The sequence below is a fragment of the Camelus ferus genome, chromosome 4 (assembly GCF_009834535.1).
Source record: "Camelus ferus isolate YT-003-E chromosome 4, BCGSAC_Cfer_1.0, whole genome shotgun sequence".
Taxonomy (NCBI): domain Eukaryota; kingdom Metazoa; phylum Chordata; class Mammalia; order Artiodactyla; family Camelidae; genus Camelus; species Camelus ferus.
This window is the reverse complement of record NC_045699.1, coordinates 18,932,567-18,958,008: the sequence shown is the minus strand read 5'-3', so window position 1 is coordinate 18,958,008 and position 25,442 is coordinate 18,932,567. Positions and strand designations below refer to the sequence as shown.

At 37.1% G+C, this 25,442-nt stretch overlaps 1 protein-coding gene across 2 annotated transcripts in view; it reads right to left on the bottom strand.

Moving 5' to 3' along the window:
* Positions 1–25,442, bottom strand: part of PLIN2 (perilipin 2) — a 76,219-nt gene that overhangs the window by 38,317 nt on the left and 12,460 nt on the right. For both annotated transcript variants that reach the window (XM_032477624.1, XM_032477626.1), the window contains exon 3: positions 17,733–17,798. The gene's annotated coding sequence lies outside the window, so the exon portion shown is untranslated. The remainder of the gene's footprint in view (positions 1–17,732; positions 17,799–25,442) is intronic.

The following is a 25,442-nucleotide window of genomic DNA, read 5'->3' as shown; positions in this document are numbered from 1 at the left end:
GTCACACTCGGCACCACTCCTCCTCCCTCAGGCCAGCATTCCCTTTCCCCTACTCAAGTCTGTCAAGAGTGATGCCACTGTTACTCTGCCTCATCCCAGATCTTATCAGCTTATCAACCTAGGACCTATTAATCACTGACCTGGCATGAGCTTCCCTTCTCCTGGGTGTCAGTGTCCTACTTTACCCCTAGTAAAGCTTTCACTGGAGTTTTCTGGAAAGCCCACCTGTAGTTATTATATGTCAATGAAACAGAGAACAGAATTGTGACTGATGAACTCAAATCATTTCTGAACGTGTTTTCTATGTAAATTGCTAACTTCTCAGAGTTACGGAGTATCAGCCCTTTTGTACTCTGGGATTACAAAGATGATTTCGTGTGAAAGTGTATACTTAAATAATTGTGTTGGTCGCTATTTTACCAAGAAACAGATACAGCTGACAAATTTACAGTGTTTTAAGGTCATGTTAGGCCAGAAAGCTTCTTATATTATTAAAAGGAAATAGAATAAACTCACTTAAAGATTATATCAGGTCATAGGTAATTTGTCAATTGAAGTATACATATTAAGGATTTTTGGTAAAAACGATGTGTTTTGTTTTTGCTAAATTAACCAGTCTAATATGTCAACTTTTAGAGAGAGAATTTTTCACACAATAAAGCAATGTGTCAAGCAGGAAACTATGCTCTCCAGAGATCCGTGTCAGAAGACACAGTGCTCCTTTCGGAGATTCTTTTTAAAGTAATACTTGCTATTGTTAAAAAAAAAAAAAGTCAAATGGTACAAGAGGGTTTAAAAAGTAGTTCTTAATGCCAACTTCACATTAGAATCAGGTGGGAAGCTTTGAAAACAATGCCAGTGCTTTGGCCCTTCTCCCAGAGTTTCTCACTTAGTTGACCTAAGACAGACCCTGGTAACCTTGCTTTTTAAAAAGTTCTCCAGGTAATTCTAATATGCATCCAAGGCTGAGAACCACTTGTGTAGAATGGAAAAAAAAATCCCTTCCACCCTTGATCCATTGGCCTCAGTTCTCCTGCCAGATGTGGCCACTGTTGCCATGATGTCATGAATCCATGTGGCGCATATACATCACCCTGACTTTCACGGCATCTGTGTATCCCCTGCACTACTACAAGTAAATGTGTTGCAGGGATTAAGAGCAAGGGCCCTGCAATCTATAAATTGGGAGTTCAAGATTTGCAGATGCTTATATAAAATAAACAATAAGCTTATACTGTATATAGCACAGGGAACTATATTCAATATCTTGCAGTAACCTATGGTGAAAAAAGTATGAAAAAGAATATATGTATGTTCCTATATGACTGAAGCATTATGCTGTACACCTGAAATTGATAACAACATTGTAAACTGACTGTACTTCAATAAAAATATATATTAAAAAAAAAGAGCAAAAGCCCTGAAATCCAGACTATGTGGGTTTAAATAACAGTTCTTCCAAGCAACAGCTTGAATTTGGACAAATGATTTAACATCTCTCTGCCTGTGACATGGTGGTTAAGCGCCTACCTCTGAGGTTTCTTATAAAGATTAAACGAGAAACTCCATTTTAAAGTACACAGTCAACATTAACTGTTACAACTTCCTTCACTTTTCTGTACCTAGCAATTTTCTAGTAATATATTTTGCAGACAATTTTGTATTGGTACCTCCAAATGTACTTCTTTCTTTTAACAGCTGCATAGTAATTCACTGTGAGATGTACAATTTAACCAGTGCCTGTTCATGAACATTGAGGTCACTTCCAGTCTTTGGCTACCACAAACAATTGCGCAGTGAATATCTCCTTACACAGATGTTTGTGCACGTGTGCAAGTGCTATATATCTTTGGGGGAAAATGTCTAGAAGAACTGCCGTGTTTCAAATTTTGACAGATCGCCAAACTGTCTTCCAGAAAGCATGAGCAAGTGTGCAGTTCCACTCAGAATGAATGAGAATGCCTGTTAGACCCTGAACCAAATATACTATCAGATTTGTGGATATTTGCCAGTCTATGTGAAAATGGCTTTTCCTTGTAGTTTTAGAGTACATTTCTTTTATTATGAAGGTGATTTGGAATCCTTTTTAGAATTGGGGGAGATGTTTGTAAACAAACACAATATAAAGGTAACACGACAGATTTTTCTTCAGTGCTCTGGGTTAGAAAGAGGGTCAGATAAGGCTCCACGGAGGAGCTGGATTCAATCAAGACCTTGAGTGGGAATTCTGCGTGGGGTGCGTTGATCCTGGTATGTCTGTCAGCCAAGTGCTCCACTACTGTTTGTTGACTTACTTGGCAAAATAAGGACATCTGCAGAACACATTTTCTGGATGGCTGAGGGGGTTTTTGGCTATACAGGGCAAGACAGTGACACACAAACACCAATACATGACTAAGCAAACCACAGATTCCATGGGAAGGCTCAGGCCCCGGAGGACCAAGCAGGAGCTTTATAATGCATGGCTGGTTTCTTACACTTCCTGGATTTAGAGCGACATCTAATGGCCAAATAGAATAAAGAAGTCTGTGTTTTCAGTATTGTATTTTCAAGGAAAAGTCCCTTGTAGTCACATACGAACAATTAAAAAAAAACAGTTTACCTCCAGATTTATGGAAAGACAGTTTTATTTTCTCCCTGTGAATAGAGGGGGAAACTGAACAAAAATCAATTTCTTTGATCTGGTGCATTGAATGATTTAGGGGGAAAAAAAAAGTCATAGAATTGGAAGAGAACTTAGGCCAGAATTCAAGCTCCTCATTTTATCAATGAGGAAATTAACTTCCAGAGAGAAATGATTTACCCAAAGCTACATAGCTAGTGAGTTATTGGTGCTCTGATAGCGCTATGATTTTGGTACAACAAAGAGAAGAATAGTGAACATTTGCCCATCCGTTTGCAAAACACAAGATGAAAAAGACAAACACTTTTCGTTACACTCACAGCTACTAATTCACAATATGGGCATGTATGGAATTGAGTGCTATCTGTAATATTTGAAATAATGAAGTAGTCGGTTATTGGCCATTAGGCCCTTAGCCTTGAGGTATCCGATTTTTCAGACCAGTAGTGGACAAAAATAGGCGAGTGCCTGTGGAAGCCAGGCTGTATTTCAACAAATCCAAGTGAAAATTTGACCTTTGTAACCTAAGAGGTGGGGGTATGGCTCAGCTGGCAGAGCACATGCTGAGCATGGGTGAGGGACTTGGTTCAATTCCCAGTACTTTCATTAGAAAAAGAACAAAAAAAAAAAAAAAAAAAAAAAAGAGAGAAACCACAATGTAACCTAAGAGTTACTTCCCCAATTTTTCTCTTTGCCTTGTATCTGTCCACAGACCAAGTTGGGTCAGGAAATCAGCCACATCACTCAATCAACGAACCCCTAAATACTTACTGACCCCTCGTGTAGGAGTACCATCATGGGGTTGTGAGGAACATAACACCACAGAGCAAAGAACAAGTCACAGTGAACTCACTTCTCCAACCTGTTGATCTGAGTTAAATCAAAGGCAGCTTAAAGATGGAAAGAATTTACAACAGTACAATGTCAACCCTGAGAAGTATACTTACTAATTCATCTAATAAGTATTTATTGAGCATCTACCATCTACAAGTGCTACAGGTCCTGCAGGGATCAAGACCCAAACCCTCATGGAGCTTATGATCTAGTAATTATACACCAACAACTATGACAAGTGCTACTAAGAAAAGTACAAGTGTCATAAAATTATGAAACTATGGCTAATCTTTATGGAGCGCTTGCTATGTACCATGCACTATTATGTAGCATTTAACATATATTAAGTCCTATAATCCTCACAGCAATCCTGTAATACAAGTTTCTTTATCCTCATTTTATAGATGAGAAAAATTGAGAAAGAGAGATGCTCTTTTTTGTTATTGTTGTTCAGAGATGCTCTTTTAACTTGCTCAAGGTTACACAGATGGGTAAGTGTATCCTTGACTGAGTATCCTTGGACAAAAAGAGAATGCCAGAGAGATTTAATCTCATCAGAAGAATTAGGATGTATGTAAAGAAGAAGCACAATTACTATCCATTGCAGAGATGTCCAGTGCAGAACTCTCTCCTGAGCTCCAGATCCATACATGCCTACAGACCAACTCCATCTGGATGTTCAATAGGCACCTCAAACTCAACACATCCAGCTTCACATTCTCTTCCCCTTAGGCTATTCTTCCTATGTTTTCTATCTTAGTAAATATACCACTGTTCACTAAGTTACCCAGGCCATCACTTTTACCTAACGTTGATTTTGGACAATGAGTGCAAAAGTCAACACATGAAAAAAGCAAGTAACATTTTGTATTATTAAAAAATTTTTTTTGATCTTGCAAACCTCCTGAAAATTCTGAGATCCCATGCGTCTATAGACTACACTCTGAAAACTGCTGTTCTAGCTGTGAAATCCAGTTGTGGACACTGCCTTGCTTCTCCAGTCTATCACTTGCTCCAGTACATTAAACAAGTGACATCCTTATGTGCCCCCAGATCAATTTGCATTAGAATCACTTCAGGTGCTTTAACAAAAGCAGGTTCCCAGACCCCACACCAAATGTACTTAGTCAGAATGGGGAAGATTTGCATTTTTAGCAAGTTTTGTGGATGATTCTTAAGCATCTGGTCCACTGCTTTCTAAAATCAGTCCTTTTAGAGATGCTTATTTTCAAGGCATTTGTGAAATCTTTTTTTTTTTTTCTTTGACTGGGCAAAGTAGCTTTATTAGAGAACACTGGGATTACAAAGGATTTAAGAGTTGGCATTGGAGTCCTTTTTCTGGCCAAAGGTGGGCACAACACTGAGGAAGTGCTGGATGTACTGCGTTGGCTGCCTGGCCAGGGGCCGGTCTTCTTTCTCTCCTGTCTGGCCACCTTGGGCGTCTGACCTTTCACATTTCCAGCACGGGCCAGGGAACTGTTGGGACAGGGAATGTTGCCTGCCATTTCAGTAAACAAAGAATGTTGCCTACCATCCCACTTCTTGAAGGATCAAGTCATTAGTCACTGCAGACCCCCACCACTGAAATCGTGCGCCCCAGGGGAGAATTCAGGACAGAGAAAAACAGGAAGCATTCTGTGCTTTGGATACTGGCCCCAGACAGTTAAGATACATATCTAACAAATAATTTTAATGTACCCAGATCCTTGCATCTTCCCATACATAGATTCATAGAAAAGCCCTAAAATCATTAACATGACATGTCTGTTCTTTGTAATTAGCAGTAATCGTTCCATATTTAACTAGTTTTTTGTTTTGTTTGGTTTTGTTTTGTTTTGTTGAGCAAAAGACTCCTCTATACCTTGGCTCTTCCCTTACCTCTTGGGAGCAGTTCCTCAGAGCTATCTGAGAGGCTGTCTCCTGGGCTATAGTTCTTAGTAAGATCCCTGAGTAAAACTTAACCCTCAACTTTTAGGTTGCATATTTTTCTTCAGTGGACAGAACCATTCCCACAGCAGTACAATAGAGGGAAAACACTGCCGTTTCCTTAATGTGTCTTTCCTCTATTTCCTTCTACAGTGACCATGCAATATTATCAGAAATGGCAGTTTGGCAGGGACAGGAGGAAATAGGGAGAGGAGGACAAGGGAGGGATTAACAACACTTCTCCTCACCAGGCTGTCTCCTTTGATGTTACCAATGAAGGCTTGTGAATCCTAATTTAGCTGAGTTAATTTCATGCATAAAATGAGTTGTGGGGCTTGTTAAAAATCACAGATTACGGCTTCCTTCTCTAGAGATGGTGATTCCTTAATCTTCATGATTCTAATGTAGGTAGCCCTCAGGCCACACTTTGGGAAATAATGACTTAAATCTAGCCAAGAAAAACTGCAAGAAACTGTGAGGGTGAGGGGTCTCTATTGAAATCTAGAGGTTGGCTACTGACTATTGGCAGCATCATTTGTTTTCCCAATTAGTGCAAATTATCTCTGCTGGAAGGAATTGATTCATTTTGTAAAGAGTGTGTTCAGTAATCTCTGAAGCACTGAAACATTTTTTCCATTCTTGGTGTGCAAACAAATTGTTGGCCTTCTTCAGGGATGCAGGCCCAGACAAAATCTCAGCAGGCCCTTCCAGACAGCATTTTTCCACAGATGAAACTAGGTCAAGGAGAAAATTCAGAGCTGTCTGAAGAAGAAAGAGAAAATCCAGAAACGCAACCTAAAGCTGAGGGGTGGGGGGCAGGGTAGGAGGGAGACATCCACCTGCTCTGTTTGCCCTGATGAAGGCCGATGGCTTGTCACGTGAATCCCAGGCCTTCCTGTTCTCTGCAGCTGCCTTCTGAGTCACTGCGGGTGGCCAGGGAGGGTCCTCTAACTGTCAGGGAACATAAGACCAACCGACAGACCATATGACTTTTTAGGTGAGGCCACTGTCCCAGGCCGATTTCAAAATTGAAGAGCAACTGCATCGTTGCCTATTCTCATTTATTTTAAGAAGTTCTTCAGTCTAGTTTTGCCTATGACTGCAGATCAACAGAAGGCACAAAAAAAAAAAAAAAAAAAAAACCCCAACAAGCTGGTAAGTGGAATTTGTGTCTGGTAAGTGAGAACTGGTGCCAGTCCTATTAGTCACTAAGATCATTTAAGGGTGGAGTGCACTAGCCGGATAAACATTAAACCAAAAGCAACACTTCCTTGTAACTGTTGGGGTTTCCTCAGAAATCTTTAAGATGAAAAACCTAGATGCCTAGGCAGGCAAATACTATACTTCGAGAAACCAACCTTTACTTTTCTCTTTCCTCTGTCCTCAGCTTTTGCAGAAGAGTGTTGAGTATATTACACTGGTGAATTAAGATTTCTCTGTTAAACATGTTTACATTCAGTCTTTTCAACTGAAGCATTCAATCATGACTCCAAGTAACAGAAACAGCATCGAGGTACAATGCATTTCAACTTGGAATCCTGTCTCTACTCCTCAGCACAATGCCTGGATGCAAGAGGTGCTTAATAAAGACCTGACTGTGTGATCAACTTATTAGTTGTAGAACAGAGTTATAATAATTGATTCACTTCTCTGAGCCTCCATTTTCATTTCTATGATCAGGAAGGAAACTTCTGTCTACCTTACAGAATTTTTGTGAGGATCAAATAGAATGATGTGTCTTGAAGTTTTGTTTTCTTATATCAGAAAAATGTATTAAATATCCCTCAAATGACAGATGAGAAACTGGGACTAATGGTCATCTCTGGGTAGATGAACCAAGAGACAGGGGTCACGGCTACACAAAAGATCTCATTTTCATTGTATATATAGTACTTTCCATCATATGAAAAAAATGTATATGTAAGACTGCTTAGTATGAAATTTAGGCTTTAGTAAAACCTTCATGAAAATTCAGAAGTATGTTATCTCATGTATATTCAGATCTGTTGTGTTGACTGCAATGCCCTGTAACAGTCTGAACTAGGTGTGTTCTACATGAGAATTAAAATTACACAGTAGAAATCTGCATACCTTTTAAAGTTACATTTCTTTTTCTTTCATTTTTGATTAAAGCAGAGTTGATTTACAACATTATGTTAGTTTCAGGTGTACACCAAAATTATTCAGTTATACATATATATTTTTTCAGCTTCTTTTCCATTATAGGCTATCACAGGATACTGAATATAGTTTCCTGTGCTATACAGTAAATCTGTGTTGTTTATCATATATAGTTGTATGTATCTGTTAATCCCATACTCCTAATTTATCCACCCCCCACTTTCCCCTTTGGTTACCATAAATTCATTTCCTATGTCTATGGGTTTATTTCTGTTTTGTAAATAAATTCATTTGTATTAATTTTTAGATTCCATATAGAAGTGATATTATGTAATTTTTGTCTTTCTCTGTCTGACTTCCCTCAGTGTGATAATCTCTAGGTCCATCCATGTTGCTGCAAGTGGCATTATTTCAATCTTTTTTATGGCTGAGTAATATTCCATTTTATATATATCACATAATACCTACATACATACATATATAACCTATATATATATCACGTTTTCTTTATCCATTCAACTGTCAATGGACATTTAGGTTGCTTCCATGTCTTGGCTATTGTGAATAATGCTGCTATAAGCATTGAGATGGAGTTACACTTCTTATCTCATGAAAATCAATGCTTTTTAACTTTTTTATACAATGGAAACATTAGTTCAGAGACACTTGAAAAGGCAAGATAGAAAGAACAGTATGGAATTTATATACTGGAATCTGATATAGTAGTTGTGTATCTAAACACATTTTATCCTGAGAAAGTCTGAAATGCAAGAAAAACAAGACTATTATAATAATTTAATCCAACAGAACACACCATAAGCTTGCTGAGCACCAACAAATTTCACTCATTTAATATTCTGATATACCTACAACCTCTTTTTTGGTTAGAGCTTTGCAACTGGGGTGGCAGTGTCCTTGAAAATTAGAACTATATCAGAGAATTGCACCTGAAATATACATATCCTCACCTAGATGTGTAAATAGTATGGCAATAACTACTCTATAATCTTTTAAAAAATAAATCCGAATAGAAGTGATGGCGAAATCTCTCAAGTTTTTCTTTTTCAGTAAAATTTAATTCAGCAAACTTGAATCTTAAGTTACCCAGAAAAGTATGGGGTAACAAATGTGGTAATCATAGAGTAGAGAGTCATCAGCACTATCCAAACGAATATGCATCCCTTGAACAACTCAAGAGGAAACTAAGAAGGAAAAACACAGGATTTGTTTCCCCATAAACAAGACACAAGAATACCCATAACCATTATTGAGGATTAATCATTTGAGGATCTTCTTCCCATTAATCTCAAGAGATTATCATGGCTCTTCTTTACTGACAGGAAATGTAGAGCTCTGTCCTGGCTCTGTGCCTATAGTCATAAGTTGATCTTATCCTTAAAACTTTAAAGCCCTTGTCTTTATTTTGAAGCCAGGATAACAGGGGGACACAGCGTGATTGTTGCAAAAATCATAGACTCGTGGGCTGAAAGAATCTTAAAGATGGTCTCATTAAGTAGTTATTTTTTTTTAGCAGAACTCTTTTATTCAAACAAAAATGTATGAAGTAAGATGAAAGCTAAATAGCTTTGGTTGAAGGAGGGTGCAGGTTAAATGTCTCCTGCTGGTCTCCAATCCTCTGCCTTGTAGTCCTTTGGGGAGCCCTAGTTCTCCACAGCACAACTTGAACACTGACTTAGTCCAACGTCATTTCATAGATTGCTTAAACTCAGGAGCTTTCTGAGTGCATTACAAATTAATAGCAGACTCAAGACTCCTTGTTCATTGTTGTATCCATAGTTGTAACAACAGACTTTTATTGAATGATATATTTGGGCTAAGCACTGCTTTAAATTCTTCACTTTCATTATTTCATTTATTCCTTACAATAACTCTCTAAGTACTGCTAAGATCAATTAATTAATTAATTATATTGAAGTATAGTTGATTTACAATGTTTCAGGTGTACAGTAAAGTGGTTCAGTTTTATACACACACACACACATATTCTTTTTCAGATTCTTTTCCATTATAGGTTATTACAAGATACTGAATATAATTCCCTGTGCTACACAGTAAATCTGTGTTGTTTACCTATTTTAGATATAGTAGTATGTATCTATTAATTCCAAATTCCTAATTTATCCCTACACCTCCTTCCCCCTGTGTTAACCATAAGTTCATTTTCTATGTCTCTGAGCCTACTTCTGTCTTGTAAATAAGTTCATTTGTGTCATTTGTTTAGATTCTACATATAAGTGATATCACATGATATTTGTCTTTCTCTGTCTGATTTACTTCACTTAGTATGACAATCTCTGGGTCCATCTATGTTGCTGCAAATGGCAATTATTTCATTCTTTTTTTATGGCTGAGGAGTATTCCATAGTATAAATAAACGACAGCTTCTTTATCCAGTTCATCTGTTGATGGACATTTAGGTTGCTTACATGTCTTAGCTATAGCAAATAGTGCCGCTGTGAATATTGGGGTGCATGTATCTTTTCAAATTAGAGTTTTTTGTTTTTTCTGGACAGATGCCCAGGAGTGGGATTGCTGTATCACATGGTAAGTCTATTTTTAAGTTTTTTAAGGAACTTCCATACTGTTCTCCATAGTGGCTGCACCAGTTTACATTCCCATCAACAGTGTAGGAGGGTTCCCTTTTCTCCACATCCTAATATCAATTTAATAGATAAGAAAAGTGAGGGAAGAGAAAATAAGTAAATTGTCCAAGGTCACACAGTTATTATGTTGTCTTCCTAGGCCTCAGTTACTTTATCTGTAAGGAGATGGATAAAATAATTTCTGAAATGCATACTGGCATGCACTTCTAAAATTCTATAGTCTTTTGATTCCAAGTTGTGAGACAGGTTCTTTCACTATGAATTTTTCCTTCAAAACCAATTACCTTCCTCTGAGACTCTTAAATACTTGAGGCCTACATAGGGACATTTTAAGATGCAATTGTTTCAATTCGCCAATTGGGTGTATCTGATAACCTTCCACCTGTGATCAAGCGCTGTCATTGACCCAGTGTTTGTTGAAGCAATAAATGGTATGGTGGTGGTCATCTTGTAGTCAGAGAACAATGAGGTGGTGGGAAGAGGTGAGACCAAAAACTTACTTTGAGAAGGTTATTTAGTAGTAGAAGTAACAGAAAGATGCTGATTGTGCCCAGTAAACTATAAGAGGAGTTTAAAAACAAGCCAATAGCAGCAACAGCAGGTAATGACTGAGTCAATATGATAATGGTAAATTTGGAACAATTTTTGTTGTGCAAATGGCATAAATCTATGAATAATATGCAAATTTTTGCTTTACAATCAATTTGGTTAAAACATGACTTTTTGCATAAGAAACAAAACATTAGACAAATAATTCTGGAATCATTGTGAAGACTTTGTAATCTGAAGAGCAATATTTTTATGAAGATAACCAGTTCTTGAACTTTGACCAATGGATCATACATGGAGATGAATGCACCGACATCAAAGCACCATGACTCATTTAATCTTATTTTATTGTTTCAAGTAACATTTAAACTCAAGGATAGTTCACTACTTCCCTTGGTTTGAATTTCCTATTCATGGGGTTAGATTTCTTATTTCACTGTGTATGCGTGCCAACCTAAAGAATGTGTTTTTCACTCAAAGAGTAAAGTTACTGTGATTTTTAAAATACAAATTACAATTTTGTTCTGCCTCTGACCTTTTCCTCCCTTCCAGCCTCATCCTCTCCCCCATTTACAGTGTATCCTTTGTTAATTCCTTATTTCTTATAGTTTCCCAGTACACTGACCTGTCACATCTCTGTACCTTGGTACATACGGTTTCCCCTAACTGGAATATCTTCACCTCTTTCTACTCCCTGCCCAATAGGCCTGGTAATGTTCAATGCTCACCTTTTAATGTTCAGCTCATGTACCATTTTCTCTTGGAGTCCTTTACTGTTAAAAAATTGCAATGACTATCCTTGTGTATATCTTTTTTTTTCTTGTATCTATCTTTGCACACTTTTTTGATTGTGCCCTTAGTGGAAATTATTAGAAATGAATTACTGTGACAAAGATTATTCACTTGTAGAAGGGTCTTAATACATACAAGAGCTCTTTCTCTTAAAATAGGAGTGATAAAATGTTTATGAAGTCCATTGGTTCCTGACTTGCACATGATAGCGCAAACGAGTGGCCCCTTCTGCTTTACCCTTCTTGCCCCTGAGCTCTCCAGGTGCTGATACTGCTTCCTTTTCATAAATGGCCCTGTTCCTGTTTCTGGGGAGCCTGTAAAGATCTGGCCCAGGTTATTTCCTTGTGCTAGAAACCTCCCCTCCACCCCTCTGTTGCCCTGGAGCTGTCCACCTGCCTTACCCATCTCATAGCACTCACCCTGATGGAGGCTCCAGACTGTAGAATATTAGTTTAAGAGGAACCAAATGGTCAGATTTCAGGGACTTTAAGGGGTCATGGAGCTATGATTTACTACATCAGTGCCTTTCAAAGTAATACCCTAGGATTTTTCAGAGATGCTTGAAGGGCTTCTAAAGGGAGAGAGGGAAGGAGGGGGCAGTCAGAGCCAAAGCTCTAGGTGCCCTGCCCTTCACGTCAACCAGGGTCCACTTTGTCTGTTTTATGTGTACTGTGTTCAAGTAAGTTTTCATTTAAAGAAGAAACAAACCAAAAATCTCCAATGCTTAAAAAAAGTTTTAACACATTTATGAGTTTGCCAAGCTTTGGTGGACTGGCCCAGTAACCTCACTTCACCACCATGTTTCATCTTAGGTCTCTTTTGGAAAAAGCATTCATTTGTTTATTTCCATTATGACCCATTCGTCCTGGTTTGCCTGAGACTTTCTTGGTTTTAGCACTGAAAGTTCTGTGTTCTGGGAACCACACTTAACCCAGGCAATGTTATCCTATTCCATTCATTTTTTTCCATGCATTTATTTAAAAAAAAATCACTGAGCAGTTACCGTGTGCCAGATGCTGTACTAAGCACTGGAGAATAAAGAAAAACTTTGACAAAGTCCCTGACCTTGAAGAATTCGCAGAGTAGTGGGTTCAGAAGGACACTAACACTCAACAACAACAGCAAAAACCTGGTAAATGATACTGCAGAGCAGTTCTCAAATGTTATATGTCTTCCATCATAAAAAAAATTGAGTATACAATCAAATAGATTATATCTGTAAATTACACTCATGTTCATAATAAGAGCTGAAACTATATGATTACTAAGTGCCAAGGATTATTCTAAGCACTTTACAAACATTAACTCCATTAACCCTCATAACAACCTGAGGTAGGCACTCTTACTACACCCACGATGGATTTTAAATAGCTGTAAATTCTTTGACACGCCTTCCATCGTGAGAGCTAATTTCTCAGAAGCTGACCTGACTTTTGTCACTTATGTGGTTAACAGGATGCAGGAGAAGTAACATGCTGGGACTTCTGAGGTTATGTTATTAAATGTCTTGATCTGGGGAAAGCCAGATGCCAAGTCAAAAAGCCCAAGTTGGACACATGAAGAGAGAAATACCCAAGCAGCCCCAGCTCTTCCAGCCCCCTGAGCCCAGGTGTGAGAGGCAGGAGTGAAGGAGCCTACAGATAATTCCAGTCCCAGTCACCAGATGATTACAATCATATGACAGATCCCAGATGAGAACCAGTGAGTTCAGTCATCCCCCAAAACTTTGGAAGATAATACTGAAGTATTGTTTTAAGTTACCAAGCTTTAGAGTGGTTTGAAATACAGCAATAAGTGATTGGAATGATACTCACTTTTACAGATGAGAAAACTGAGACACAGAATGTTTAAGTAACTTGTCCAAATCAAAACCAGCTAGCAAGTGGCAGAATCAGGATTTAAGCCCAGGCAGTTTAGCCCTAGAATCTGTGTTCTCAGCCAATAAACTGTTCTGCCTTTGCATCAAAAATCTTACATATACACAGATAAATTTTAAAATTTCTGATTTTTTCTTTCTATATTTATTGGGGATCACATTGATCATTCCCCCAGCACTGTTATAGTTACAAGAGAATAAGTTATTAAGTCAATCAGGGGCAACATTACAGAAGAGAACATCTAAGCTGGATCTTCAAGGATGTCAGAGGTTATTATGCAAGGAATGGGGAAGACGAAGGCAGTAGAAGTGAAATACTGTGAGGTACAAGGAGAAAGGTGCCAGGAGCTGATGCTGGGAAGGTGTAGAGTAAGGCAGGGAAGGGCCTTTACACCAAAGGAGGCTGGATTTCACCTTATATCAGGGAGCAATTAAAGGTTTTTCAACAAAGGTATAACGTAATAGATAAAAGATAATTCTGGTGGCAGCGTGGCGATAGCTGCAGAGAAAAAAGAGACCTAACAGATAAATTGCTATAGACCAGGTGCAAGAGGATGAATACCCTAAGAAGTGGGAGAAATAGGAGGAGGTGGGCTTGAGAGATATTCCTGAAGTGTGACTGACAAGACTGGGCAACCAATTAGATAACAGGAATAAGAGAGAGGCCATCCTCTAAGATGACTTCAATGTCTCTACAGTTTGGCCGACGGGTTGAAACTTTACCTGCAGCTCAGAAATGCTTCAAGAGTCAGTGTGTCACCTCCTCTCTGAACACAAACAGGTGTTCAAAGCAAAATCGGTATCGAGGACGATGTGCAGGTCAAAGAGGTCAGAGAACCAAACAACCTGCAGAGCTTCTAAAAACACACATGCCAAGACCAAACCCTCCTCAACCAGAATTTCTTGGGATAGCACTTGGGAATTTGTATTTTAACAAAGCTCCCCAGATAACCCTGCTTGTTCAAGTTGGAGAATTACTACTCTGAGGGTTCTTCTTAGCCTCTCTGTTCATTGAAGGTTGCTATTTCCCAAAAGGTCTATCCCTAATCATCTTCTCATCCTATGCACTCTGTCTGGACCATCTCATTTGTTTTGTGACCTCAACTATATCTGAATACTAAGGATTTCCAAATGTAACCCAGGTCTTTCTTCTGAGCTCTCTTCTATTATTTCTACCCTCAGCCTGAACATCCCTACCAGGATACACACTGGCATTATTGAAATAGCCAAAACCCCATATAACATTGTACTTGATGGTAAACGACTGCTTTGCTCCCAACATCATGAGGAAGATTAGGATCTCCACTTTTGTCACTGCCATTCAACACTGTATTGGAGGTTCCAGCATGAGCAATTAAAAAGTCAATAAAAATAAATAAAAAGGTATCCAGATTGGAGAAAAAGTAACACAATTTTTGTTTGCCGATGACCCGATCTTGCATATAGAAAAATCTTAAGAAATACTCTGCCAAAACTATTAAAATTAATAAGTTCATTAAGGTTGCAGGGGACAAGATCAATTTTAAAAATCATATTTCTATACACTAGTAAAGAATGATTCAAAAATAAAATTAAGAAACAACTCCATTTATAATAGCATCAAAAAATAAAATACTTTGGAGTACACCTAACAAAAGGAGTCCAAATCGTGTACTCTGAAACCTATAAACACTGTTGAAAGAAATGTTAAAAGACCCAAATAAATAGAAAGACATCCTATGTTCACAGACTGGAAGACTTAATATCGTTAAGATGGCAGTACTCCCTAAACTGATATACTCATTCAACGCAACTAACAAAATCCTCGCTGTCTTCTTTGCAAAAACCAACAAGCTGATCCTAAAAATCACATGTGAATGCAAGGGTCCAAAATAGCTGAAACGATCTGGAAAAGGAATAATAAGGTTGGATGATGCACATATCCTGATTTCAAAACTTAGTACAAAACTATAATAATCAAGACAGTGGGGTACTGGCATAAGGATAGACATATGGATCAATGGAATAAAAGTGAGAATCTAGAAACCTTGACATTGACAGTGAATTGATTTTCAACAAGGATGCCAGAAAATTCAATGGAAAAAGAAGAATTTTTTCAACAAATGATGTTGGGACAAATGGATGTCACATGGCAAAAGAATAAAGTTAGACCCCTACCTCACATGATATACAATAATTAACTCAAAATGGACCATAGACCTAAATGTAAGAGCTAAAACTATAAAACTCGTAGAAGAAAACATATGTGTAAATTTTCAGGACCTTGGATTAGGCTATGGTTTTTTAGCTATGACACCAAAAGCACAAACAACTAAAGAAAAAAATAAATATATTGGACTTAACAAAATGTATAACACTTTTGTTTTGAAAGATACCTTCAAGAAAGTGAAAAGGCATAGATAAGCAACAAGGATGTACTGTACAGCACAAGGAATTATAGACATTATCTTGTAATAACCTGTAACGGGGCATAATCTACAAAAATACTGGCTCACTATGCTGTACACCTGAAGATAATATAATACTGTAAGTCAACCATCTTGAATTTTAAAAAAGAAAGAAAATGAAAAGACAAATCACAGAAAAGAAGAAAATACATGCAAATCATTATCTGATAAGGGCATTCTTTATATATCCTAGATTTATATGGCAAGAATGTAGAAAAATCTGAACTTTTGTACATTGCTACTGGGAATGTAAAATGGTGCAGTCATTGTGGAAAACAATTTGATATTTCTTCTAAAACTTAAACACAGAATTATCATATGACCTAGTGATTCTAATCCTGGGTATATACCCAAGAGAGTTGAAAACAAGCACTCACACAAATGCCTGTTTGCCATTATTCACGGCAGTATTATACACAATAGCCAAAAGCAGAAACAACTCAAATGTCCATCAAAAGATGAAAAGATAAACAAAATGTGGAATATCCATACAAGAGAATACTATTCAGCCATAAAAAGGAATGAAACAATATGGTGCTACGATATGGACGCTACAATATGGATGAAAATATGCTAAGTGAAAGAAGCCAGACACAAAAGGCCACATATTGTATGATTCCACTTGTATGAAATAGCCAAAATAGGCAATCCACAGAGACAGGAAGTAAATTAGTAGCTTCCAGAGGTTGGGGGAATGGGGATGGCGACTGAATACTAATGAATACAGGGCTTCTTTCTGGGGTGATGAAAATGTTCTACATTTAGAAACTGATGATGATTGCACAACTCTGTAATCACACTAAAAGGTCTGAATTGTACACTTTAAATTGGTGAATTACATGGTGTATTAATCAGGATTTGCCAGAGAAACAGAACTAATAGGATATATATGTAGATATACATAAGAGGAAATTTATTATAGGAATTAGCTCACATGGTTACAAGGGCTGAGAAAACCCATAATCTGCCATCTGCAAGCTGGAGAAACAGGAAAGCCAGAGGTATAATTCAGTCTGAGCCTGAAGACCTGAGAATCAGGGGAGCCAAGGGGGTAGCTCCCAGTCTGGACATCCCAGCCCAAGAGAAAGAGAATTCACACTTTCCTCCTCTCTGTGTTTTACTCCTGCCTTCAACAGTTTGGATGATGCCCATCCACACTGAGGAGGGTGGGTCTTCTTTTCTCAGTCTACAGAATCAAATGCTAATCTCTTCCAAAAACACCCTCACAAACGCATCCAAAAATGTTTTGCCAGCTATCCACGCATCCATTAGCCCAGTCAAGTTGATGCATAAAACTAACCATACAGTATGTGAGTGATATCTCAATAAAGCTGTTAAATTTACTAAGATTCAGGTGAAAATCAGTCAATGGCTACATGTAATTTCCAATGTAAGGGTTGGAAAAATACCATGAAAATATAACAGAGAATGGTTGGGATAATGCAAGTTCTATCCTTCTAAGTGTAACACTCCACAATTAAAATGAAAATAGAAAAATATGACTCTCTTAAACTGTAGATGTGGATTGAGATTAATTTGCAGGCACCACAATGAAATAAAATGGTTTAAAACTTTTTGTAGATGTCAAATAAGATCTATGTTGAAAGTCTAGCATGTGGAACAGAGGAAAATATTATAAATGGAGCTCCTTTGGTTGAGGTTTGGAGACTTGGAAGAAAGCCTCTGCCTCCACACCTCCAAACAAAAGCAATTCTGCACAGCCACCTCTAAGCACCATGCAGCACAGCTGAAATGGTGCAGGGACTCAGCTCCCCAGTTTCTGGCAAAGTACAGAAACTCCAAGGGCTTCTGTTTCCTAACTGTCAGATGAAGGAGTTGAACTAAAACTTGAAAGCCTCTTCCTATCCTCAAGTCTGTGGCCCTAAAACAGCTAACTCAAAGTCTAGTAGCTATTGGCTTCTAAAATGTTTACCACTTACCTTAGAGTTTAAGGAATTCCAACTGAGATCAAAACAAGGCTGGAGCTATTCCCACCTTTCCCAAACCTATAAAATAAAAAGCAAACTTTGGATGAAAAATAGAGAGCAGGAGAAAGGCTTATATCAAAGTTAGTGAATTAGTCTGAACAAAGGGCAGCTGGTTTCCATTGATCTTTCTTATCTCCTAGATAAAGGTAGTTAATGGGCCATAAATACAAACAAAGGGTCTGCAGATCCCAAGAAGAAGGAGGGAGGCGGTACAGCCCTCCCTTCCAGGTGGCAGCACCTCAAGAAGTAGAACAAAGGGTCTCTACTGAGACGAGGAACTGGCTGCTAGTCTTACAGCTGTAGAACAGGGAAATACTTGAAGTCCTAAGAACAGGAAACCAGTTGAAGAGCTGGGGGAGGGAGGGACGGGGTAAATGGAGCAGAGACTGTGCTAAGGTGCTGTTAAGGTTGGTAGAGATTGTGTTGAACGAGGGAAATGGCAGCCCTCAAACAGAAATATCCGAGGGAGGGCCTTGGCACATCTACTCCTAGAACTGTGGTCTAACTCCTTGGTACAGAAAGTGGAGTTCATGGACCAGCAGTGTGGACAGCACCAGTGTGTTTACTAGAAATGCAGAATCTTAAGGCCAACCTACATCTACTGAATCACAATCTGCATTTTAACAAGATCCCTGATGACTGTACATTAAAACAAATACACCTGAAAATGGAATAGACAATTAGCTACCCTTGGAGGAAACTACCCCTTCTTTAATCCTTGGATTTCCATGAAATCAAGGATGAATTTACCTGACATTGAACAGAAGCATGAATCTGATGTGAGTGAATATCTTATGATGCTTACCATCACAACTTAATTAAGCTGAACTTCAATAGCTTAAACTTTACCATAAAATGAGGTACACTTTAGCCTAATATGGGTCTGTCTTATACATTCCAGTTTCTGAAATATTTTTAGGAATGATCCTTATATTGCAACATTATCTATAGAGAAGTCCCTTTGCATAAATCCTGCCATGGCAGGCCTGGGAAGTACTTGGAAAATAAGTTGTTTATCTTTGACCCTTTTAGGGTCTTTCTTTAACTTTAAAAAATACCTTAGTGTGATACTTCAGATACACAAAAGCATGTACTCTAAGAATATGTGTTCTGCTTAAGAATAAGAACACTATCAATATCAGGATTTACTTCCTTTAGGATCTTATGCCAGTTTCTGAAGGAGTCTGGCTTCTAGTTACCTGGCATTAATGGAGAAGATTTGAGAAATACATATTCAATAAGGTGCTATCTGCTGAGAAAAGCTTTAGATGTTTACTATCCTCGGGTGCATAAAAATTTTTATGGCATTTTTTCTAATCATGAAAGTGTACATATTCAATACAGAAATTTTTGAAAATAGGGAAAGTACGAAGAAAATAAAAATAACCAATAGTAATCCTACAGTCTCCAAATAATTTTAACATTTTGAAATTCACAGGTGCGTGCACACACACACACACACACATACACCTACAAGTATCTTTTATTAGGTATCTTGAGTTCCTTTCAAGGCATAAAGATAGGAGTCTCTCATAGTGGAATTCAGGCATTGTAGCAGGCTAGTGGGAAACTTATTTGTCATTAAGGTTTTCTCAAATTGTACCAAAGAAAACATCTGCATTTCCAAAATGATAGCATTATGGTGATACTCTCAGATATTCAGTTATTAAGTAACCCAAACAGCTCTAGGCCCATGATAGGGGTATTAATAATTTAACATTATAACTCAAACAAATTGGCATCAAATTCACATTCTCACAATAAACTAACAGTATTCAGCCAAATTCATGCTAAGTAACCATGTATCTGATGCCTCATGTATTTTCATGTTCACAGATACAAATTTACCAGAGGACTTTTAACAGTGAAATGACACCAGAACAGAACTAAGGTACAAGGAAACCTTAGTTCCTTCTAATAAACCATCCTTGCACCGGACAAGCTGTGTAGGCAAGTGCAACTGTTTCAGGGGAGTAAATGAGGAGGTGAGTGTTAAATGAAAGACAGACAGGTTTCAAGTGTGTATCATAAATTCTTTTCTCACTGAGCAATGGCAACTAGCCTAGCAGGTTCTTCTTGTCCCCTTGGGGAAAAAGCATGCAGAAACATATAATTCTTGCACAATGTTTTTTGAATTAACAGATTTTGGTTTTTATGAGAGAATCCTCTACCTGAGAAGAGATAATTATCTAGAGACTAAGAAAGATGCTTTTCTAGCTGAGCTAATATTTCCCCTGTGGTTTTAGTCTCTAGGACTTAGGAAATAATACTTCAGTTTAAGAGGTGTATGGGTGGAGCTTGCAGGGGGTGTTAAGTTCAGGAATTTGAATCAAGATACTAGCAAGGGATGGAAAAAAAGTGAAAAAACATGCCAAAGGCAGGATCCAAAATATAAAGAGCCAAATAAACTAAAATCAGAATCAAAGGCTGAGTTCACAAATCACAGTGCCAAGGCAGAAAATGCCAACAGTAAGATTCAAACTGCAAAGAAAGTACAGGAAGACTGGTATCAAAGAGTAAGCCTCTGTATATTTTTCTAAAGAGGGTTAAAAATATAAGCAGTTGCCTACATGAGTGGATCTGGCCAGCTTGGAGGGAGATGACGTCACTTTATCCCTCATGAAGCCAGAAGTTCATATCTGGCAGCCAACCTTGATACCAGACTATATGTTATAGATTAAATCAGCCAGTATAGGTATTTAGCAAACGATGTTAAGCAACTAATTTAGCACACTTTACATTTGTTTAAATTATTATGTTGAGGAGGAGGTTCTGAGAATTTTCAGTTGTGATATAAGTAGAAAATACTGTGTGACTCACTTGAAAGAGGTCATCACTTGTAGATTTATTAAACAGAGAATTACCATTTGTATGCTATAACAAGCCAGAGCCAAAAATCTAAATGTAACAGCCCAACTTTGCAAAAACCACTTGCCCATTAATCATGTATGTTCTTAATAGTTTTGCTGGGTTTGATGTTCTCACTAGAGCTTTAAGTCTCAAATTCAGCATTCTGGTCATTGTTTGTTCCTCTGTTCCACAGCTATAAATTACGTTTGGTGTTATGTAAACTAGGGCCACATCATCCAAAAACTGGAGTTTAGGAGCAGGAATAGTTAACCAAGAGGTAGGGTCACATATTTTTACATCCCTCTTCTAATATAAAAATACACATAGGGTTATTGTTAAATACTACTATCAGGCAAGATTTTACTGAATGCATATACATAAGTTAAATGTAATACTTCTACCACCTTTCAAAATATATCACATTTTGGTTTTATGCCCAGACCAAGTAGGAAGGCCTTTTTTTCTAATTGACCCTGAATGTAAGTCTTATAAAAGGTCTCCTGCCAAGATGGTCCCCACATTTCAGGCCGAACTAGTCTCAAAATTCCTCTGGTAACAAGAGCTCAGCGAGGTTTTTCTCTAGCTTAATCCAGTCCATACTCTTCTCCTGCTACACAGAATTACTTCAGGAGTTAACTGAGGTTTAGTTTTCTCACAGCCCCCTACCCTCCAGATCAGTTACAGGTCCTTATCAGTTTCTTCTGTTTTGTTCTCTTTTCACTTGGTTTGAGAATAAAGAGATGCTAGTCTCAAAGACATCTTGAAAAAAGGAATTTTTTTAATTGAAGAATAGTTGATGTGTAATATTATGTAAGTTACAAGTGTACAATATAGTGATTCACAATTTTTAAAAGTTATGTTCCATTACAGTTATTATAAAATATTGGCTGTATTCTCCATGTTGTACAATATATCCTTGTAGCTTATTTGATACATAATAGTTTGTGCTTCTTAATCCTCTACCATTATACTGCCCCTCCCCCTCCTCTCCCCACTGGTAACCACTAATTTGTTGTCTAGATCTGTGAATCTGCTTCTTTTTTGTCATATTCACTAGTTTGTTGTATTTTGGGGATTTCACGTATAAGTGGTATCATACTGCATTTGTCTTTCTCTGTCTTACTTCACTTAGTGTGATAATCTCTAGGTCCATCCATATTGCTGCAAATGGCATTATTTCACTCTTTTTTAATGGCTGATGGTATTCCATTGTGTACGTTTATCTCACATCTTCTTTATCCATTCAACTGTGGATAGACACAGGTTGCTTCCGTGTCTTGGTGATCATAAATAATACTGCTATGAACATTAAGGTGCCCGTGTCTTTTTGAATTAGTGTTTTTGTTTTTTCAGATATATGCCCAGGAGTGGAATTGCTGGGTGATATGGCAGTTCTATTTTTAGTTTTTTGAGAAACCTCCATACCGTTCTCCACGGTGGCTGCACCAATTTATATTCCTACCAACAGTGTATGAGGGTTCTCATCTCTCTATATTGTTGCCAACATTTGTAATCTGAATTCTTTCTGATAATAGCCATTCTGACAGGTGTGAGGTGATATCTCATTGTGGTTTTGATTTGCATTTCCCTGGTGATTAGTGATGTTGAGCATCTCTTCATGTGCCTGGTGACCATCTACATTTCTTCTTTGGAAAAATGTCTATTCAGGTCTTCTGCCCATTTTTTAATCAAGTTGTTTGTTTGTTTGTTTTGGATGTTGAGCTGTATGAGCTATTTATATATGTTAGATATTAACCCCTTATCATAGGCCACATCCTTGCAAACACTTTCTCCTATTTAGTGGGTTGTCTTTTCGTTTTGTCTATGGTTTCCTTTGCTGTACAAAAGCTTTTAAGTTTCATTAGGTCCCATTTGTTTATGTTTGCTCAAAGACACAGCCTCGTATGACACAGTAGACTACAAATCCACAGGAAGTCATTTACTGTTAAGTTTTCTGTTAAAAAGTTATTTACTGTTAAGAAGAGAGCGAACCTCCCTTACCAACAGCAATCCAGCTGTTCTCTGTTCACTTTTGTTTTCCCTCAGTCTACTTCTGATAGATTGTCTTATTTTTGTTAACGTGTATCAAAGCATACTCTTGATTTAAACATTTTATAGTGCTTATTAGATGATTGTAATACGCATTCATTGAAAATACAGTTAAACAAATTGAAGAAAATAAATTATCCATGACCTCACCAACCTCAGTGGCACTGTTTTTCTATACATATGTGTACACATGTGGATATTCACACTAATTTCAAAAGCAATCATCTGTGCACATTATTTTTAGACTGTACTTTTTCATATAAAATATATATTCAACAGCATCATTCTTAATATGCTGCATAGGAGTCCATCTCATAGATGGCCTACAATTCAGTTGTGAATATTTACTATTTTAAATTATTTTTAAACTGCTGGATTTAAACAATGCTATAATAACCTGAACCGAAAACTAAGATGTAGCCTTAGTTATTTTTTTCTTTAAAATTTCTGCAGGTGAACTCGTTGGACAAAAAGCTATGCATAGTTTTAAGCCATTTAATAAACACTGTCAAATTGCCCTGTTAAAAGTATTACAACTTAGCACTTCTCTCTTACTTTATAAAAATGCCTTTTTCCCAATACCACCACTTCCTTTTTTAAATTCTTTTCCCCCCTCCTCTTTGCTGATCTGCTGGATGAAAGGTAATATCTCACTGTTTTAATTTGTTTATTTCCCTATTACTAGTAAAAGCAAATATTTATTTGCCATATATTTGCATATATTTAATTGCTGTTTGCATTTCATTTTCATTGTTTTTGTCCATTTTCCCACATAAATAGCATATTTTATGTTATTTCTTATGTAAATGTGCTTCTTATATTTTTTACTATTGATTTGAAAAAGTTGATATATATACTAATAGTAAATCTTCATACATTTATTATAACTTCCTCTGTATGGAAGTTTCCCAGACTGGATAAACCCAAAATATACATTAATAAGTAATTGATTAAATACATTATCATTCATTTATGTAATGGAATATACAAGGCAGATGTTAAGAAGAGCAAAGTAGCTCTATATTTGCTGACAAGGAAAGATGTGCATGATGATATACTGTTGAGGGAGAAAGACTAGATGCAAAATGTCACTGACACTGATTCTTGTTTTGAAAAGTTTATGCTTTAGGAACACACTATATATGTGTATATATGTATTGAGAAAGGTCTGGAAATATATAATACATATTTTTGAAAGTAGTTACCTATGAAGTGAGAGATTAAAGAAGGGGACATTATTTATTTTATATAACCCTGTATTGTTTGATGTTTTTATGTCAATGTACCATGAACTCACAATGAATATATATGGCTTTCCCAATTGAAAAATGCTAAACAAGAAAAAGGGAACACATTTTAATTTTTGTATAACTGTATCTTTTCCTGTAAGGTTTTTACTTTTGACATCAAACACAGACCTTTCTTGTCCAAGATTATATAATTACTCTATTTTCTATTTTAGCATTATTATGGCTTTACATTTATACCTTTGATCAATTACAATTTATTTTGCTGTGATACCAGTCACAAAACACTAATAAAAATCCATCTTTCCCCAATTTTATGTTATTGTAAATTATTCTGTATCCTAAAATCTGTCAGTTAAATATTCTGTTCCACTGACCTGTCTTTCTAGTTGAACACTGATACCACACTTGTTTTAATCTTTATAACTTTAAATGGATTTGAGTGTCTGATAGGCGAACAAAAGACAATCTGTGGTCTGAAGGGAAAATATTTACAACACATATAATGAAAAAGATCCCTAACATGTCAAGAATTCCTTTAAGATGCTTTTAGCTCAAGTATCAGAAACTTACTTCAAAAGGCTTCAAAAATAAGGAATTTTAGTGACTCACACAAATGGAAGTCCAGAGGTGGACAGGCCTCTGGGTTCAGTTCACACTATGGCTCCATTTCCCTGTGAATTTCTCTGCTCTTCCCCCATGTCAACTAGCTTTGTCTTTGAGATTGGCTTCCCTTATTATCTCTAGATGGCTCCCAGCAGCAACAGGGCATATTTTCTCCCAAACCCTTCCCTTCAATACAATTGTGCCAACTTAGGTAATTTGCCCAGGCTTGGGCCAAAAACTGTGCCCAAAGCTAATGCTTTGAGATGATGACTTGAACATGAATTACTCCCTGGCCCTTCAAACCTCGTCCCTAGTAACTTCTCTATTGAATTCTTATACTTTGGACATGTATATTTAAGACACAGCTCTTCTTTCATGCAGTACTTTTACATGCTCTTCTATGTGGAAATAATCTCACATTACCTGATTCGGAAGTCTACAGAAAAGGCAGAATATGGCCCAGTTTCATGATAGAGCTGCTTTATTTTACTATAGTATTTCCATAACATTTTTGTTTCTAATGTGATCTACTGACATCAAGAAAGCAGATATATTTATTGACAATTTCCTTTTGTATATTGTGATCAATGTCTAAAAGCATATCTTTACTTAAAGACCTAAGTTGAGGGAACATCAATTAATATTGGCCAATATACTATAATTTCAAATCCCTGAGTCACTATTAAATGAAATCTAATCAGCATATTACCTGAAATTTAATTGGGAATAAAAAAAACACTTCTTAGACTAACTGAAACCAACTTACTGACAAATTTTAATTATAAAATATTTCAAGTAATGTTATAATTTTTGTCTGTGTTTGGTAACCTGCAACTAACAAACTGCTATTTAATAATGACCTGCAAGAGAAATGGTAAGTATCTTTATATACCAAAACACTAAGCAATAG